Source organism: Neolamprologus multifasciatus, chromosome 12 (genome assembly GCF_963576455.1).
Source record: "Neolamprologus multifasciatus chromosome 12, fNeoMul1.2, whole genome shotgun sequence".
Lineage (NCBI taxonomy): Eukaryota > Metazoa > Chordata > Actinopteri > Cichliformes > Cichlidae > Neolamprologus > Neolamprologus multifasciatus.
This window is the reverse complement of record NC_140450.1, coordinates 35,692,260-35,713,269: the sequence shown is the minus strand read 5'-3', so window position 1 is coordinate 35,713,269 and position 21,010 is coordinate 35,692,260. Positions and strand designations below refer to the sequence as shown.

Sequence of the window (21,010 nt, the reverse complement as noted above, 5' to 3'; positions counted from 1 at the left end):
ACGGCACACATCACCTCTAACACCAGAACATTTGTTGTGGAAGAAAGAAGCAAATTCATGACGTTTATTTATTGAAAGCATTTTGATGAATGTGGTTTAAAGGTGAATAAAAATAAACGACTGAATTAGACTCGTTATTGTTGATCAGCTGGAAGCTGATTGGCTGATGGGACATTTTATTTCAGTGAAGGACATTTTTATAGGCTTCAAAATGAATTTGTAGTTTATGTATATTTTCCATTTTAAACATAGTTGTTAATTTCGTGTTTTGAGCTCTGTCCAGTCGCCCCTGTGCTGACCTGGTCCTCATTCTTCTCTGACCCCCTCCCCGTCAGTGACCAATGGCTTATCAGTGTCCTTTGGTGATGGTCTGTGGTTTCGTGGTTAATCATTACCAGGTGAGGACGAGACTTTCTCTTCTCAACTTTGTCCCTGAGCAGCTGGACTGACTGGATCTGTACACACTGTTTCCCACTCAGTCCTGTAACTGTTCCACTCAAACGAGAAACAAATAAAATAATGTCATATATGGAGTTCATGTCGTCTTAGTGCACGTGGACGGGTGGTGTATAAAGAAAAAGAGGCCATGAAATAGTTTAAGAACATTTATTTCTTTTTGCATTTATCAGGCTGGACCTGGTTGATACATTGATACAAAAATTGATACATTTAGTTTGTTTATTGGTTTTGTTCCTTCAGTTATTATATCGAAACTCATTCCCATAAATTGGTATAACAAATAAATACTTTACAGAGTCACTCTGTGTTCACTCATACAGCAGCGGTCTCCAACCTTTTTTGCACCACGGACCGGTTTATGCCCGACAATATTTTCACGGACCGGCCTTTAAGGTGTCGCGGATAAATACAACAAAATAAAACTAGTACCGGTACCGGAAAAAGAAGGTTTATTCATAACACAGAAAAGACCCAGGAAAACCGAGTAAACGATAAAACGATAACAAAATAACGCTGGAAACCGATAAAAACCCTGAAAACGATACATTTCACACCTGAGCCTCAACTCTCGTGGCCCGGTACCAAACGACTCACGGACCGGTACCAGTCCGAGGCCCGGGGCTTGGGGACCGCTGTCATATGGAATATTGCAGGGTTTTTACCTCACGTTTGTTAATGAATCAGTGACCTCTGCAGCGGTGCAGATTACAAACGATGAAGGTAAAACGTCGACATGACATGTTGGGCGGTTTTATGATATTTATAATATTCTAATAGTTGTTGCTTTGGCTCAGCTGTGCCGTCCTTTCACTTCCTTGTTCTCATTGTTCGCTCTGATGTGCTAAAACATTTGCAAACAGTTACAGTGTAACAGTGAAAGGTCAGAATAGCAGAATACTGTGTTTACATTTGCTGCGGCCTTTATCTTCCTGGTGCTGAGCTCATGCACGGGGCGTGTGGGAGCTGATCATCAGTAGTTTGGTATCAAGGACTGTTAGCAAATGAGAAGACGTGGAAAACATTTCTGGAGTTGTCGTCTGACAAATAAACTCTTTACACAACGTCACAGCTGCTTTTCATCTTTCTGTTTTACTGATAGAGTCACGACACAAAAAGTGTCGCGAGTTAAATGAGGGAGCTGCAGACCAGGACGATGAGATGCGCCAAAGCAGCTGAGCTGTAATGTAAACGTGCGACACTGCACAGCACACACCATGAGGGGGCAGCAGACCCCTGCTGGACCCCCATGTGACGTATGATCCCACGTGCCACCTGGACCCAGTGAACTCAACACCCATATGGAAGCACTTGGCCTGCGCCCAGCACATGCTTCTCCTTTGTCCTCACATAACTGGGCTAACTTCACGTGGCTGTGTCCAGAAGTCATTCAGGATCACCGGGTTTTGATTTTGCTGCTACAAAGCAGAGCAGTCGAACACTTCAGATGCCTCTTTATTCCCTTCAGCTCACATAAAGTGGATTTCACACTCTGCTGCTGACCTCTGTGCTTTCTCATCGTCTTAGCCTTCAATAATTTATGTTGAGCCTAGATTTCGTTCGCTGGGCCTTTTTTCTTCCCTCGCTTGATGCGAGTTGCGTTGGCGTCGGACTGCAGGTCAGCCCGCGGAGTGTTTCCAGGTCAGGGAGAAGTGGGTCACGCAGTTCCCAGTGTCAGCGGCTGTAACTTCACAGTGCATGATGACAAAGCCTGACACCACAGGGACAAACAGGCACAGTTTGTGTAGCAAACGTGTCCATCCGCCGCGTGCAGGCCTCTGCAGATAGTCCTCGCGCTGACATTTACTCATTTATTTGTACATTAATCAGCACAGTTTACCTGGAGCTTTAGAGTTGCAGCAGTGGCTCCATTTTATAGAAGACGAGTGTTTTCTGCTGCAGCCGAATCCCAGATAAGAGGACGTTTAGATTTATTCTCTCTACGTTCATCTTCAGGTCAAAGTATTTAACTTTTCAGTTCTTTCTTTCATAACATATCGTAATATTTTAAACACGGACATGTGCAGAGTTTATGTTCCCTGATAATACACAGATATGTGCGCAACATGGATCTGTGTCCCTCTGCTGCTCAGTAAACCAGTAAAGAAGTGACCCAGGCTGCTCCTCAATGCCCCCCCAACACTTTCCCACTGTAAATGTAAAACACACACACACACACACACACACACACACACACTTTGGGGGTCTACTCTGGCTGGAGAAACATGAGTGTGTTTGAAATTTCGCAGCATGTTAACACAACCTCACAGCTACAGCACGATTATTCCCACATGTCTGCGTCTCCTCCAGCGACATGTGGGAATAAGGCTCAACCCTTAAAGTGTATATATTTAATCATATTTAAGGTGATTATAAACTGAAGTCATAATATATCTGGGTTGTGTGTTGTTGTGTTGGTTGTGTAATTACAAAAGGCTGCAAAGCCCCCACAGCAGCCATGTCCGTTCTGTCCCTGGCTCGCTTCTACCTTGGAATTCCTGGAATGTCGTGGAGTATGACTGATTTGTAGCTTGTTGTATTCCCAGCCTGGCTAAAGGAAAACGAGGCGACATTAACAAACAGGAGCAGAAGTGTCGCCGAGGCTTTCAGTCAGTAATGGAAAACTGGGGTTGAGGAATTCAGCATCTGGATGGTGGTGGGAGGAGCGCTTTAGGCAGCACCCGAGCCCCCTGCCTACGCTGGGACTGCACTGAGGGAACAGTCGACATAACAGTGATGCTACATAAATGCAAAGCGTGTCCTCGATGTTCACACAGAGCCCGGATTCAGGGAATCACCAAACAATCACATGAAGCCTGGAAAAGAGAAAAACATGATGTTAGTCATTGTCAGTGATGCATCAGTCACACGATACAGCGACTAATAATAAACCAATGATACGATCATTCAGGGAGGGGCTTTAATTCTTCCTTTCAATGACATGTTGTCTTCTACGATATATTAATGTTCGTAGATCATCTCATGTCCGAGTCTCTGCTCATGTATGGAAAACCAAGTTTCAGAGCATTTATTCTCTGATTTTAAGAATTCTCCCCTTACATGTGTGCACGATTAAAACCCAGAGTTTGTACTCGCAGGTGCTGTGACCGTGACAGGCCCACTGTGGGGAAAACAGTCTTAAAATCTTGTTTGTGGGTTTTTTGTTATGTGTCTTTTCAGACTGTGATCCATTTGTAGAATGAAAGCATTGCTCAGAGGCCTGGAACAAACTTAGAGAAATCGCTTGCTCCCCGTGATCAACTTACATTTTCGATTTAATTGCCATAAAAAAGACAAAAAAGTCGTTTTGTAGATGTTTTTGACTTTGATTTTCCCTTCACCCTTTAAAACCGGTCAGAGCAGCACGCTCTGTTTTGTGTAACTATTTTTAAATCCCGGTAGCTCTGCAACCACGTGAGCTAGCGCAATAATTTTTTTTGCATATGAAACCGGAGGAGTTGTACTTACATCTTATGCCATCAGCTTGTCCTCGGTCACAGTTTCCTTCCACATATTTGCAAAAACTGCATAAAAAGCGCTTGCAGCAACAAAAACATAATATTCCAGAAACACGCTTTGCCGATCCGATCAGCTGTTCATAACACTTCCTACGTCCATCAGCGCGAACTATCGCATGTCCGCCATGACCTGCCCGAAACCAGAAGTGACGTCATTTTGCAGAAATGTAGTTTTTTACCATCAGGGCCTCATGAGCCTATACTGGTGTTTTTAAAAGTTATGTTTGACTTTATGACTTTCTGTGTGGTTTCTGGGATGCTTAGGACTCATATTGCACTGCTGGAAATAGTTTATTTTCATGCATATGCTGCTTTTTTGCAAATTTGCATCATAATATTTATTTTCGTTTTTCCTGCAGTGTATAAAAATTGGTGTATTTCAAAAATAAAACTATGAAGACACTCAAAATAAATTTCCTGTGGTGGGAAACTATTTTGTGCAACTTTTTTGTATTTACAGTTTTGAGGGATAAGCCTCTTAAATTTCTCTAACTAGAAATATATGTTAAAAAACAAAAACGATTTTCAATTTTTTTGTAGGTTATTGCACTTTTTTGCAATTTATGTAATTACTATGCACTTAATGCAGACATATTATTAAAATCTGGACTATAATGGTTGTATTGATGTATAGCAACTTGAAATGCTCCCAAAAATGGCTCCACAGCATGTAAACATATAATATAAGCTCTGGCGGGTTAAAGGGTTAAACCCCCCCCATCAAACTTCTGTTCATATCAGAACTTTTCTGCTTCAGTGAGACACCCTGATGTGTATGCATAAAAAGAATTGAGTAATGTTAAGAAGCTGTTATAGTGATAATAACTGATTCATTACTGCAGTGAGTCTAACAGCAGATGTTGTAATAACACACGGTGGATTTTTATGACCAGAATTACTGTGATAAAAGTCAAAATGTGACATTGTGACAGTCCTTTTGTTAGAGATGTGCTGTTGTGTGGTGACAGTAATTGTACACTAACGGCTGCACGACAACAGTGGACAACAATGCGTACAAACAGCCATGTGACGTGCTCGCTGTGCAGACGGTGCAGTACACATGTGTTAATCCTGGCTTGCTATGCTTTCAGAATTGCACAACAATTGAAACTAAGTGATGCACTACACATGTAATATGTGCATGAAGTTCTAGAACAAAGGTGTATGTGTTGTGTATGTGTTGTGTGTACTGACTTCATCTGCCGAGGCAGCATTTGAAGAATTTCCTGAGGGATCCATCCACACAGAGTTTCAGGATTTATTAGTCCGGCGAATAAAAGGTTCTGAAATCGCATGTTTAAAATGACCGTCGTTGTTACTGTGACTAGTTCTTATGAACAGAGGGCTGCTGGGTAATCAGCAGCTCAGGGCGTGTCTCCGTTTAGCCAACGAGCTCGTTCCTGTCGTTACTTTGGAAGCGTCCCAGCTGGATGTTATTTAAACCTGGGTGAAAATCATGACAAATCGTGGCTCTACACACCGCCAGCTGTTAACAATAAACATGTATATGTTTGAAAAAGTGTCCACAGGGCAGGGTCAGTGATGGTTATTTAAATAAATCTTATGTAGAGATGCACGCAGGGCTTCTGTGTGTGCATTCCAGCACATCCATCACTCCCATCTTACTGGGACTTAAAGTAGCATCTGCTGCTGCTTTGGCAATCTCCGACTTCATGTGTGTCACAATTGTTTCTGTGAACAATTATATTGCACAACATGAGCTCCCCTCCACAGGAGCCCTGCTCCGGTCACGTTCACGGCTTTATTACCTGATCAGCTCCTTCGTTCGATGAACCCACCTTCTCTTCTGAGGCCTCCTACAAAAAAGCTTCTTTAAACCCAGTCGTGGTGTTTGGGGAACGAGGTGTTTGAACCGCAGTCTGCATTCATTGATCAGTGAGTTATTCTGCTGTAAACCCACCGACAGCAATGAATGTTTATTGCAGCCTTAAGAGCGAGCTCCTCCGGGGGTGCAGCTCCTCTGATGAGGTCGGTGCAGGAGACTCGGATCGGCTTGATCCAGAGTCCATGTGCAGATGTGCAGACTGTTGTTTTGTTTCTTAAATCATGCATCATGGTGAATGGCTTCTAGAAAATCCAGAGTCATTTGTGCTGTGGTGTCCCTCAAGGTACAGTCAACGGTCGATGGTTTTCAGTCAGAGCTCAAACTCACCGACAGCGTTGAATGTTCCCCACGGGCACCAGAGAGGGACTGTTTTACAGATACAACATTTTAATATGTGTTGAGTTGTAAAGTTGTTCGAACCTGCAAATAGGACTGTCACGATACTTCGAACTTGATCCTAATATTCAGTAAATACTTGATGACATTTTTATTATCACAGACGGGGAAATGACAAACTTAAGAGATCATTTTCAAAATATAGATTAGGGTAACACTTGTCTGTCCAGATCTATTGCACAGCTTTGTCATCATCTTTTCATCCTGATCAAATACAGTCGCTCGCTGTCTCTGTCTGGTCCTCTGTAGCATTTTCAGTTTCAGTCGTGGACTTGAAGAGATGAATAACATTTTTAGACATGAATAGCTGTGAATTAACGCCGCCTTCAACGGAATAAGCTGAATTTATCTGAATCAATGGAGCTTTTTTGACTGTTAATGTTACAGAGTGTCAGTCTTGTTTGTTTTGCTAATAGTCAGCAGAATACTTGAAGCTAGTTGCAATGTGTCAGCAAAATTAGCGTGTGTGCTGTTTCTTTGGTTAACTCCATCAATAAACGGTGAGTTTATTAGCATTGCTTTCTTTTAAATGTTGCTATATGCTAGCATTGCAGAAACGATAGCCATGAAGTTAGCTACTGTGCTTCATTAGCCTGTGTTTGCTAGCTGAGTCGGTAAAACCATTGATAACAGATCTTCTGGGGAAACTTTGTTTACCTGGCGTGATCGTTAGCTCATCAGACGGTGTGTGTTAGGTCGTAGCTACTGCTAGCTCTGTAGATAATATTCGCTAATGAGTGAACAATTTCTAGCTAAATAAAAAGGCTGGAGTATCTGGTTATTACAAAGCTTATAGCTAACGAAATTAGAATATGCGGCTCATCTAATCCGATTTAGGACAGACCTGACCTCGTGTAGTCGTTTCTTACAGCGGGCAGTTTGCATTTATCTGATATTTATTTATGTGTTTCAGCCTCGGATGATCCTGGAGACATCGTGTGGTTTATTTTCGTGCTATTTTGCTAAATGACTATAACTCGTATTTGCCAGGTAGAAACAGACCAGCTAGAGTCCAACCCTGACTCAGTGACAGGATGGACTTCTTCTCCATGTTTTGGTCTCACACTGAGACTGCAACGCCCTGCGATGCCCCAGCAACCAGAGGTTTGATCCTGGGACGTTCACCTCCTGCCACAGCTCTGCACTGCTGCTGTGGCCATGACAAACCTGCACGGGACTCACTCAGTGGGTTATGTGGACACAGTAACTGCGTTTGTGTTAACAGGTCAAAAAATGAATCCGTTTAAATCTGCAGGGTGCTGCTGCGAGCCCCTCTCATCAGCAGCGTTACTTCTGCACGGACAGAAAGAGCCGGAAGCTTCCATGCAAAGACCAGGCTGTGCGTTTGCTCCACCTCAGCTGGAGTCCCTCTTTAAAGGGTTAATATTGTAATAATATATGAAAATCAATGTTGCTGCTAGCTGACCGATCTCAGGAATCCTATACTACTTATTGAAATTATTTTAGTTTTAATAATAAAAATCAGCAGCTGTACGGGTGTGTAAACATTAGGGGATGTGGAAGTGTGTGTGCCACAGCTGGGACACTCAAACAAGCTGGTTTTGGACAGAAAAAGACACGTCTGAAATGATCAATCAAATATTTTGATTTTTTTACTGATCAAAGAAGGAAACACATTAACTGATTGGCTTTGGTCAAAGCAGTGTTAAGAATACATGGTTGATTGATAATGCTGGGGCTGCACCGGTATGTCTAATAGGGGTGGGGAAAAATGGATACTGTGTAGCATGGTGATATTTTGTTTGCTAATAATGTATGGATACAGGGACAGCAGAAATCGATACTTTGTTACAAAAAGGTTTTTGTGCTCTGACTTCAGAGCATGTTGATCCTTTTTCTGAGCAAGAATCCTGACATTCCTTCACTGTCCAAATGTGTTTAATAAACATGACAGTTTACTTATTTTAATTTAAGACATGTTTTATTTTAATTAAGTTTAAAACTTTTTTATTTAATGTAAAATTATATTTTGTTTTAATTTACTTTCAAATTCTTCAGTTGCTGAAGGGGCTGCATAGTTTTCATAAACTGCATAGTTCAGAATAGCTATAATTGTACCAGATGGTTGATTCAGTTAAGTTGGACTAGACTGTAATACAAACCGTTCAGTTTGTCAACAATCAAACTGAAATGAGAGAAAGACTGAGTGTGAGACTTTGATATTAGAGAAAATGATGATTGATAAAGTTTACCTTTATGTACAGAATCTGAATATCGCAAAATATTTTAAAAAATTGCAATAATATCGTATCGTGCGTTAAGTATTGTGATAATATCGTATCGTGGGATGTGTGGTGATTCCCACCTCTAGTAAACATGCTGTTCTTTAAAGGGTTAAAATCCCAAAAGTATCATTAAATATGAGAAGTTTTTAAAAAACTGATATTTTCACAGCTTTTTTGGGGAAGTTGCCATTTCGTGGTCACGAGTGTCAGATGTCTTTTTTAATCTGACGTTAGATTAATTGCTGCGATCATGCAGCAGTTTAAGGGAAGGATTAAACTACCTCAAACTCCTCTGAGCAGCTGATAGTTACTGTCTGCTTATTGCAGCTCTTTAATGATGCATGCGGTTAAATTATTACCTGTCAGGTAGTAAAGAGCTTTTGAACAAAGACACACGTTTTCCCTAAAACGTCAGCTGTGCCGTCTTTTCTGTGTTATGTGGTTATAAAGGTGAGAAATATTAACTTTGAAGGTAATTTCCCACAAAAACAACAAGCTGTGGTGTCTGTCAGCGTGTACCGCTATGTTTGTCTTGGCCTGCGTGGAGCGCCTCCACGCCAAAACACGTTACCACCCTTGTTGGCGAGCAACCTCGAGTGACGGTGACGAGAAGCCAGCAGGAGCGAGGAGAGGCGGTGATGCAAAGGTTGTGGTTTCCTTTAATAGCCCCGCAGACACGACGAGCGCCATCGTCTTCGTTTTCACTAAACTACAGAGAAAACTGGAGTCTGCGCTGAGCCGGCGCTGCTGTCACGTTCAGCCTGAAGCAGAAAAGAACAAAAAAGGAAGCCGGGGTGAAAAATCAGACGAGTTGCAACTGAAAAGACAAAAGATAAGAGTCAGTCAGGCTGGTGGAAGCAGGCGAATGAGCGTGATCAGAGGAGGCTGCCGTGCCCCACAGCTGAAACTAGTGCACTGCAGTGTTGAGCTAGTTAGAAATTACTGTTCCCTTTACCCTGCGCTGAACCTCAGCTACTGCTCTGGGAGTGCGCCTTCCTGTGTTCGCCTCTTTGAGGTTGGAAAATCATGCAGTCATGTTTTATTAATGCTCTCTGTGTCTGTCTCGCGCTCTCTTTCTCTCCCGACTGCTTCCCCACAAAAGTGAAGAAGAGATTTGGCACAGTGTGTTTTATTTGTTCTGCATCCTCTTTTCACGTTGCATCGAGCCGCTTTATGTCAGCTGAGGTTTCGATTTGGACGGGAACTGAAACCGAGGTCGGGAATATATGATGCAACTCGTCGTGCAGAGATTTGTTGCAGTTGTGCAGGATTGGTGTGGAGATGGTGGATGTGCACATTCTCCTGCTTTCTGCATAATGAATGATCACTTTGGGAAGAGAGGATTCACTCTCTCCCACTTTGACACAGTTCACTGACCGTGGACGAGACATCGCTGGAGTTGAGTGTTGTCGCCCAAAATCATCGGAAACCTGGAATTCTGTCGATTATTTGTGCATCAGAATGAAATAAAAGGACCAACGTGGCGTCACAGAAACGTCTCTGATAAATAGATAAATACTGAGTCACTTGGTATTCCCACGTGAATCTATGAGCCGCAGTCAGGCAGACGAAACGGCTTCTTTTCACTGAATAAATTCTCCCTCGTCTACCTAATTTCCTGCAGTGTGTTTGCTCTCAGACGAGGTGGGAAGTAATAATTTTCAGGCCCCTTGGCTCTGGCTTCAATGGCTTCCCCTCCTTGGCATTTGGACTTTTTGGCTGCGAGCCCGAGATGCACAAAAGCTTCCCCCCACTCGACTCCCACTTCCTGTGTGTTAAGGGGCCACGCATCCACGCCATCGCCTCAAACCGATGACTTATTGAACAGTTTTAGGTGTGGTTGCACTTCCTTTTTTCCCTTTGAATAACACTCCTGCTGGCGTGGGTATTATCATAACTGAAAAAGTTTGCATAACTGACAAACTTTAAAAAGGTTTGGGGTGTAAAAATAGCCGAGGGCGAGCACGAGAGGCTGACGGGGCCAGAGGGAAGAGTGCAACAGTGTGACTGAACCAGTGTGAACCCTGCGTCGTCAGCACATTCCTGGGGTTGGACAATGAGAAGCACACTGTGTACTGAGTGGCGCTGCCTGCATAGCTGGCTGCTGTGCAGCCAGGAGTACGTGCTGAAGTGAGGCCAATGCAACACAGATGCACGAAAGTCTGCAAAATGAGCTGGGGGAAAGTGACCAGGGTAACTGTGGCCACTTTAGTGCCGTGAACCCTGCTGAAAGAGTCCGATGACCTAAACACTTGCTTAAATTGAAAAACGTGGTCTCTGGAAGTCTGTTCTTAGAGTAGAACAACAGGTCGTGTTTTTATTGGACTGGGATTTGTTCGATTTAAGGTAACTGATCCTGGATTAGAGGCTGAATGATTCCAAACTCCTGGAAACTCGCAGTATAAAATCTTCTGCAGGGACCCATGAGGAAATGTGTAGTATCGGTTCCTGCCGCTGACCATCCAAACCTGTCCTAACATGTGTGCGTTTCCTCTGACAGTACAAATGTTGTGCACCTAGTGTAACTGTAGCCACAGTTAACCCAACACTCCCAGCACAGCTCCAGCGCTCGTTCAAAAATAGGCTACTCAGGCTGGGAGCCTGCCAGCATGTGCTCTCACACACTTTCCCATTCCATCGAGCCTCTCGACAATGATCATTATGCAGTCCACTGGCGCTGTGAGACATCTCCTAATGGAAGAGCACGAGGAGATTAAATCGCTAAAATCACTTGGGCTGCGAATGATCCTCTTGGTGGGCAAACTCAATCAAAGCCAACAAATATGCCTTAATTGCTGTGTCAGTCGCAAAATAGGCTTAAAGTCAGATTGGACGTTTTAATATCTGCTCGATTAAGAAGTTTTATAATGAGATGCTGCAGTGCAGCGGGGTCACTCCGCGTCACGTTTAGCTGTCACGCGTTTCCAAAACGAGCTGTGATACTCGCTTCGTGTCGAGCGTTCGGGATGATGTCACTGGATTGCTCTTATGTTGAAAACTGACGGTTCGAGTTGCTTTGATTGGTGAGAAAAATGAGCAAATGACATTTTAAACATTATTTTTGGTATTAATTTGTCTGCTGGCAGCTTTGCATTCAAATCACAGGTGCACAGATGATGCCAGAGTGCACAGCGTCTTATTAATGCAGCATTTGGTTTTCGAATATTACATTTAACATGTTTGGGACGTCACAGTTCAGTTTGAGTTTGAGTTCATAGTCGTCTCTGCAGTATACCAACATCTGTAAGCATTAACCCTTTAAAACCGGTCAGAGCAGCACGCTCTGTTTTGTGTAACTACTTTTAAATCCCTGTAGCTCTGCAACCACGTGAGCTAGCGCAATAATTTTTTTTGCGTATGAAACCGGAGGAGTTGTACTTACATCTTATGCCATCAGCTTGTCCTCGGTCACAGTTTCCTTCCACATATAGTTTTGCAAAAACTGCATAAAAAGCACTTGCAGCAACAAAAACATAATATTCCAGAAACACGCTTTGCCGATCCGATCAGCTGTTCGTAACACTTCCTATGTCCATCAGCGCGAACTATCGCATGTCCTCCATGACCTGCCCGAAACCGGAAGTGACGTCATTTTGCAGAAATGTAGTTTTTACCATCAGGGCCTCATGAGCCTATACTGGTGTTTTTAAAAGTTATGTTTGACTTTATGACTTTCTGTGTGGTTTCTGGGATGCTTAGGACTCATATTGCACTGCTGGAAATAGTTTATTTTGATGCATATGCTGCTTTTTTGCAAATTTGCATTATAATATTTATTTTCGTTTTTCCTGCAGTGTATAAAAATTGGTGTATTTCAAAAATAAAACTATGAAGACACTCAAAATAAATTTCCTGTGGTGGGAAACTATTTTGTGCAACTTTTTTGTATTTACAGTTTTGAGGGATAAGCCTCTTAAATTTCTCTAACTAGAAATATATGTTAAAAAAACAAAAACGATTTTTAATTGTTTTGTAGTTTATTGCACTTTTTTGCAATTTATGTAATTACTATACACTTAATGCAGACATATTATTAAAATCTGGGCTGTAATGGTTGTATTGATGTATATCAACTTGAAATGCTCCCAAAAATGGCTCCACAGCATGTAAACATATAATATAAGCTCTGACGGACTTGGTTCTATGGTCGGTCTTAAAGGGTTAATCTGATTAATCTAAACGTGTCGAGGTGGTGAGACACTCTGCAACCTCGACTCTAGAAAAGCATAAAGATATTTAAACATTATGATCGTCTGTGACGAGGTTGGTCGTCTCAAAGCTCCGGGCTCGGCCGATTTCAAGCTTCAGTGTTTGTCTACAAGTACAAGTTCTCAAAATATTTCTGAGCATCTAGCAGATGTTTGCAGTCGTTCAAAAGCATACTTGCTGAACTTGCAGCGTCCATGCCAGGCCCGCTCCAGTGCAGGGACTTCCTCAGGCGGAGCGCCAAGCCTTTCCAGAAACTCCCTGCCTCCACGTGCCACGGATCATCTCGTCAAGGCTCCGGGGGTTTCAGCGCCTGTTCCTGCTGCCAGTCCCTTCCTCGGCATTAAGCCGTGACTCTTTCTTACCTCTCCCCTCCATCTCCTTGTCAGTTCCTCGTTGCAGCAGGCTTGCATCCTCCCTTCTCCCTGCTGATTGGCGTGCTTCTGCTTCCCCTCTCTCTGCACCTTTGAACCCGGCGTCGATGCACTTGATCGCGTCACGTCAGTCTGGCTGCGGCTGACTTATCCCCTCCTGCAGCACGCCTGAGAGAACCGCACTGTATGTCACGCCGCTCTCTCTTCTCCAAAGCTTTGTCGGCTCATTTCGGTCGCGAGCAGGCTGATGAATATGTATCTGCGGCTCCTTCTCGCAGCAGTTTTGAGGATCTCTAACAAAGCGGGATGAGAGAGCCCTTTGTGGCTGTCTGCTGGATTTAACCGTGACATTTCTCTGTTGCCTGCTGCCACTTTTTATCTTCCACAGACTCTATTCCCAGGTCGCGCTCGCGCCCCCCTTTGAACGCTGCCATTGTCAAAACTCAGACCCGCAATCCGCATTTCAGCTATGATGTATATCGTTATTAGCGACCTACAGTCTCTTTGAGCCTTAGTCGAGTCAGAAATGTTTCACTAACGACACTGAAAGGAACTCAAAAAGCTCACTTATGCTACATAATCCATGTTTTTTAATATGTGGAGTCGCCGCAGTGCAGTGGCGGGAACTCGAGGATCAGCGTTTCCTCTGCACTCCGATTCGCTGCAGTAAATCGCAGCGAGCGGTGAACCAGGCCGTCGCCATCTTCGTCATTGTCGTCGTCTTAAACCACCTTCTGCACCCACCCCGCCCACAAACAGCCTCAGAGCGAGGCGAAAATTGTGATTTCATATTTGTGTTATCAGTGGGAGGCAGCAGGGATGACCTGGATACTCCCGCCTGTGCCGCCTTACAGCCAGGCGCTGCAAGGCGCTCGCCCGTGAGCAGAGAAACACCTCGTTGTCACACAGTGATGATGGCGTTCTCTTCCCTGCACCACCCCGTCCTCCATTTTTAGCTAAACCGAGCCACCGTCTGTATTCTGTCTTCGTTTTATTTCTATGACGCCACGTTACCCAAACACCACAAAGCGCTGCACCCCTTCCCAGCAGGGGATCGTGGGGACACTGCGCCCTTAACGCGGCGCTCTGCGCTTTGTGCTCTGTTGACCCGATCGGCTCCGCCTAAGCCCGAGTTAAGCTCATCTTTTTCGTCCTACTGTATGAAAGCAGCGTCGAGCAGATATCGACCGTCGTCGGACGCTGCGGTATAACTCGGGGACGTCGCAGAGGTCGGCTGATCCTCTGCGGTTTGACGGCAGAGTTGCCGAGGCCGCTGCTTTTCGGATAGTCGCTCGGGGACTTAACCCTCCTCCTTTGGCACCTTCCCCCTCTCCGTGTCTCGCTCTCTAGCAGAGGAAAATCTCTGCTGAATTTGTGTCTCCTTTCAGATTTCTAAGAGGCGTTAAACCTTTCTGGATTAAAGAAGCTAATCTGACAGGCAGAAGATTGTATTAGCCCGAGTGTTGGCAGAGCTTTTAATTTCTCCTCTGCTTTCATCCCCCCCATCCCGGCTGCCTCTCCTGCTGACCTGCTCGATGGTATTATTGTGTTTTTCCTTTTGAATTACAGCAAAAACATCCACATCTTCCCGCTCGTCACGCTCCTCTCTTCTCTATCCCACTCGTCCCATATCTCGCCTTCCTACCTCTCCTTCTCTTCCAGCAGTGACAGCATACTTGCGTGAACCCGTGATTTATCATTCGCTAATCCGTGCTGATTATGGAGCTTTCCACGCGGCCCTTATCTGTTGCTGAGCTCGCTTTTCACTCCGTAGCTGCCAATTATCTTTGAGGCAGCCTGCAAACAGACCTGTCTCTGTCAGCCAGCTGCACAAGCGCCGCCGAGGCCTCTTACTCTGTACACACAAGTGTGCGTGCACCGGAGCGCTGCCGACAGCCTCCCCGGGTACGTGTATTTTTGGTCCGAGTGCTTATAGAAATGTCAGCACTGAAAAAGCTCAATAAGGTCTCGCCGAGCGCCGCTGCAGAGGGGCGGGAAGATTGGAGAAGTACCTCCATCATGCACTCAGAGCTGCAGCCTGAGAGAAAGCAACTACACCCAAAGTTGCGTGTTAGTGCATCAGCATCAAGGTCAGGAGGGATTCGTGCGAGCTGCCACCTACGCAGTCAGGATGGGACGGCGATGCCTCGTCGTGACTCGCCCAACACTTCCTCTAGCCGAGCGGCGGCACGGCCAGCGTTGGCATTTGACAGCACGAGGTCATCGAGGGGAACGAGGCCTTGCCCGCGGGGAGGGTATGCAGATCGCGGCGGTGCTCAGCTGACGCGGCGTCCAACCGTCAGCGTAATGGGAAGTGACACGCACATCAGAGCAATGTGGGTCAGAGCTGCAGACGACCAGCCCACGGCCTGTATCTGCTCCGCCTGTCTAATCTGCTGCAGCTCCACCAGACGAGGCACTCTAATCGACCTTGATATTCAGTGAGCACGCATTACCATCGCCCCGTGTGCTCCAAACACTCACGCACGCACGACGCGACCATCTGAGACTTTTAAAAGATTCAAATGTAGCGCCGCGCCGCGGTACGGCCATAATTAAGTGTCAGGGAGGAAGGAAACGAGCGAGCGAGGGCTCTGCAGCCATACGTGGCGGTTTGGACTCCACGATGTTCACGAACTCACCGATCGTGCGTTTATTGCACCGTCTCCGCTGCCGTTCCTTTGATGTGTTTAATCGCCACGCTGTCATCACTGAAATATTCATGTGAGAGGCTTTTCTGCAGTGCGATGAGGAGCTGCGTGTTTTCCTCCAGTGGCTGAAAATGGGTCGAATGGACACACAGCTTAACAGGATTCCCATGACATGGTTGGCGTCTGAAGGGAGGAAGAGGAAGGGAAAGGAAAGGCCAGGGAGGGGGCGGCGTGGGGAGGGGGAAATAGCAAACTTTTTTGTGTGTTTGCTGAGCACCTGTGTAGAGAAAACAACTCCATCCTAGCTGGAGGGTAGTGACACATGTGTGGGGGGGGCTTGAAGTGTTTTGACATTTTCAGCTCAAACAGGATTTTTTAAGCAGAGGGAGGGGCCCAGAGGATCTGCCTCCGCCTCATCAAAGGCTGTAATTTCCTGTTCATTTCGGGCCCCCTTCCCCCAACCCGAGCTCTCGTCTGCTAATCCCACCTCTGCAAAATGCCCCCCCCCAATCCCGGGGCCCTCCTGCTGGTGTCCTGCCTGCCTACGCTTCAGCCTGCTCCGGGCTGGGGTCTGGGGAGGCTGTACGCTTTGTGTCAGCAGGCTTGTGGCAGAGCGTCAACAAATCCTCATTGTCCCGCCCGGGAGTGGTGACAGAGGAGGTGGGTGGGAGGGGTGGAGGAGGCATCGCTGTCTGGTTTCTATTCAAAGCCACATAGACACACATGCGAGGGCGCAGAGGGGTGTACACGGCTCCAAGCTCGGGACCGAAGTCCATCCAGAGCACAGGTCACGCTTACACAACCGCTGCCTGAACTGATCGGCCAATCAACAAGTGACGCACCAAGAATCCTAAAAACCACAAAGAATCCCTCGAGTTGACGTTATCAGTGTGTCAGCACAGGACTCTGTAACAGTCAACAAACACATGCAGACAAAACCTTGTGTGTTAGCAGCTGCATGTGGGCCGAAGAGTGGAGTTTCCACTCAAAAGTGTTGATCGGAGGCTGCAGAGTGCACGACATCAGCTGCCGGTGAGGGCTGAGATGTGTATCTGCTAACAAGACTCTACACGCAGAGGCATTTCACAGAGCGCCTCTGTGCTCGTCCACTTCTGCGTTTGAAATTAATCTTTTCCAGACCGACTGTTTTGTTGTCACCGTCGGTTTTAGCCCTAAAGCGATTACGCTCGTGTGTAACAGCTGCTTTTTCTTTGTCATCACCAGCCAGACTTTATTCTGTCTGTACGTGCGAGCTGTTTGTGCTGGTGTTAAGCCCGTGTGATGGCTGTGGATGTTTTCCTGCAGCAGCCATGATGCACATCTGTGGGAGATGTTTTTGTCAGTTGTTGCTACGCCTCACGCACGTAGCTTTTTTTTTTTTCTGCAGTGGATTAAAAGCTTTGGACAAAAGCAGACCGGGACAAAAAAACTGGGACGGCCTGCATTTCCTGTTACTAAATGCATTCCAAAAGCAGCGACCCCCACGCGAGCCGGCGGGGAAACCAACGAAAAAGGGAATAGAAAAAACAGCCTGTGTGAAATCGCAGTTTCTCTCATCCTTCCTCTTTTGTCAGCATCTAAATTAAACCTCCTCAACAGTTACTTTCTTAACTTCTTGACATTTTGAGTCGGACAGCGTCAGTATTTCTTCGCACATTTAAACTGTGACAGCACGGCACATTATTTTTAGCTCATTCAGCTGATGCATCCTCTGCTGAATGAGCAAAGCATTCTGGGGGTTTCTCAAAGCGGGAGAATTGCAAGGTGAGCACGCCGAGAGGCGGTCGCGAAGCAAAGCGTGGACACCCCCTTAACCCCGAGCGCTCTAACCCTCGCGCTAAAGCCGGGGTGTCACCTCCCTGCCCCTCACGGAGCAGCAGCAGCAGCTGGCTGACCTGCCCTGTCTGGCCGGCCTCTGCTTGCTTTTGTGCGCCGTCTGCCTCAGTTCCTCCCCACGAGCTCGTGTTCCCACAGAGCTGAGGTGAAGGAAAAAGAATATCCAGACAGACACGCAGACGCTTCACAATTTGCACACTTTGTCCTGCACACACAATCCCTCGGCCCCCCCCCCCCCCCCCTCACACACACACACACACACACAGCCTCTGTCTGCTTTCACACAGTTTTGGACGAACTGTACCTGCTTCAGCTGGAAACATTTCTTTGTCTTTTTTTACTAGTTTAACGATTGTTTAACAGCAGCTGTTAGTTTGAATGGACTCGTGCTCTAATTTGAAAGTACAGCAGAAAGAGTGAAAACATGCTTGAATCCGTCACACTGGAATTGAAAAAGACAGGCGAACAGTTCAAATACTTACGTCAAGTGCGACCAAAAGTTGAGCGGCAGCGCGAAGCTGTGGCGACGAAATCAAAGACGAGAGCAAAAAGCTTCCATATGTGAGGAGAAAGCTCATTTAGACTGGCTGAGAATTCACTGCTGAAATGAGTTGAGCGGGTTCCTCACTGTCTGCCTGCCTCTCTCCCACACACACACACACACACACACACACACACACACACACACACACACACACACACTCCTGACACGCAGTCTTTCAGCGTGATCTCTCTGCCTCTAGTGGGAACTCAGCCAGTAGTTTGCAAATACAAGTGCCTTACAAATCTCCCCCTCTCGCCCTCCCTGCCTCCCGCTCCTTCCGTGCTGTTACACAGATAAACAAGCACATGCATTCCCACATGCATGCACCCCCCACTTCCTTCACACACACACACACACGCGCACACAAGTCTGGCGACGACACAAGTTATTGAACTGCTCCACATTTTCTTGCATGCACTATATATGAGGCGGTTGACGGACAGCGGCACATAGTCATGTGTGCAGCCAGGGCTGCCGCGATTGGCTGGAGGCCCGGGAGCCGAGGGGGGGAGGCGGAGGACGGCTGCGATTGGTCCGAGCTCAGACCATTGAAAGCAGAAGATTTTCTCTATTGAATGGCTGCTGCTCTGGGTGGAGCCTGAGTGACACCGCTCGGGGAAGAAACCTGCATCCGGAGAGTTTTGTGCCTTTATTGGAGTGTTAACAGCTGTGGATGTGGAAGTGTGTGTGCCACAGCTGGGACACTCGAACAAGGTGGTTTTGGACAGAAAACACACGTCTGACATGATTAATCAAATATTAGAGAGTGCTCAGTTTAATTCACATGTTTTCTTTTGCTTTCTAACATGCATCTCGTTCATTTTAACATGTTTGAAAATGTGCTTTTACTTATTTGTTTTTACTGATCAAAGAAGGAAACACATTAACTGATTGGCTTTGGTCAGCGCAGTGTTAAGAATACATGGTTGATCGATAATGCTGGGGCTGCACCGGTATGTCTAATAGGGGTGGGGGGAAAATGGATACTGTGTAGCATGGTGATATTTTGTTTGCTAATAATGTATGGATACAGGGACAGCAGAAATGGATACTTTGTTACAAAAAGGTTTTTGTGCTCTGACTTCAGAGCATGTTGATCCTTTTTCTGAGCAAGAATCCTGACATTCCTTCACTGTCCAAATGTGTTTAATAAACATGACAGTTTACTTATTTTAATTTAAGACATGTTTTATTTTAATTAAGTTTAAAACTTTTTATTTAATGTAAAATTATATTTTGTTTTAATTGACTTTCAAATTCTTCAGTTGCTGAAGGGGCTGCATAGTTTTCATAAACTGCATAGTTCAGAATAGCTATAATTGTACCAGATGGTTGTTCAGTTAAGTTGGACTAGACTGTAATACAAACCGTTCAGTTTGTCAACAATCAAACTGAAATGAGAGAAAGACTGAGTGTGAGACTTTGATATTAGAGAAAATGATGATTGATAAAGTTTACCTTTATGTACAGAATCTGAATATCGCAAAATATTTTTAAAAAATTGCAATAATATCGTATCGTGGGATGTATGGTGATTCCCACCTCTACTGTCTAATATCAGAAACGGTCAGTATTGACTTGGATTTTATTGATATGGTTTTTACACGAGGTTCTGTGCTGAAGAGAAGTCCTCACATTAAAGAGGGTTTGTTTCTTTAAATAGAACAAAAACACAAACACAGGAAAAAGATGAGGATCAACACTTTTGTTATTATTATTCCAGGTCAATGCACATCAAAGTAATAACAATATTTACAGATGCCACGCTGCTGTATTTTTGAACCCTGAAAACAACAGAAGGAGGTCATGACGTGTGATATCAATGAGCCCGATAATCCAGTGGCTCCACATAAACAGGAAGATTAGGAGTTGTAAAGCCACCAGTCTCAAATGTGTGTGGTTACGTTGTAGTGTAGGTAGCTGTGGTGAGCGGTCATGTGGAATGGCGCTGTGCTCTCGTGCGGCATTTATCAAACTGGCGGCTGCAGACTTATCAACATATGTGTCCTGCTGCCTTCAGATGGCTGCAGGGATTTTCTGAGCTGCAGAAGTTTTTAATGCACCATAACCAGCTGTGGTCATCACACACTCCAGAAATCACTGGGTGATGAATTCATACTGATTCACGAGCGTTCCTGCTTTGAGAACATTGAAAGTTTTGATGACAACTTGCAAACATCTTTTGGCAGGGGCATGTTTTCTAGCATTAGGTCATTTACAGATTAAGCTTTATTCTGTTGTTTCTGCTCCAACTGATCAGCTGAGATCATCAGAGTGGAAGCAAAGTCACGTTGTCCCAGAACCACAATATCTGTTTTCTCACAAGCACCAATTAAGATGAGCTTCATTTGAATTACTTTGCACCTGTTCATGCCTCTTCCCTCACCTGCACGCCGTGCTTGGTGCATCAGAGCGTCGCACACATGGCTACATCCAACTTCAGGAATATCCTAAACTGTTACAGTGCTGCGTGTACTGGTCTAAACACTAGCACAGCAGGAATCCATCCACTTATCCTTATCAGAGTCTCCACAGCAGGAATTTAAAAAGCAACGTAGGTAACAAAGTCAAAGGTGTAAAACTATGTAGTGTTTCAGAGTTGCATTCAAACTCTTTAGAACACTGAATGTAAATGGATGAGTTCTTATATCGACCTTTTCTACTATATCTGAGCACTCAAAGCACTTTACACCACTGCATGTGTTTTGTAACATCTGTCAGTGTTAGTGGAAAAACTTACCCCAAGCAGACATATTGAAACTGTCGGTTTGTTTTGCCTCCTCTGTGTGATTTTTGATCGTAGGTAACGAAGCAAAAATCTCTCGTAAAACCTTGTCATCCTGTCACTATTTTGGACTGCGCTCTACAAAAAAAAAATATATATATATATATATATTAGAGGTGGGAATCACCATACATCCCACGATACGATATTAT

The 21,010-nt window shown here is 45.1% G+C and overlaps 1 protein-coding gene and 1 long non-coding RNA gene across 3 annotated transcripts in view; one reads left to right on the top strand and one right to left on the bottom strand.

Annotated features, from left to right (window-relative positions):
• Window positions 1-21,010, top strand: part of nr6a1a (nuclear receptor subfamily 6, group A, member 1a) — a 131,258-nt gene that overhangs the window by 36,988 nt on the left and 73,260 nt on the right. The window lies entirely within an intron of this gene.
• Window positions 110-20,685, bottom strand: LOC146507447 (uncharacterized). The gene is made up of 2 exons (XR_014877119.1): window positions 18,012-20,685; window positions 110-9,223 (listed from the first exon to the last, which is right to left on the bottom strand). It is a non-coding gene; the product is annotated as an uncharacterized LOC146507447 (long non-coding RNA).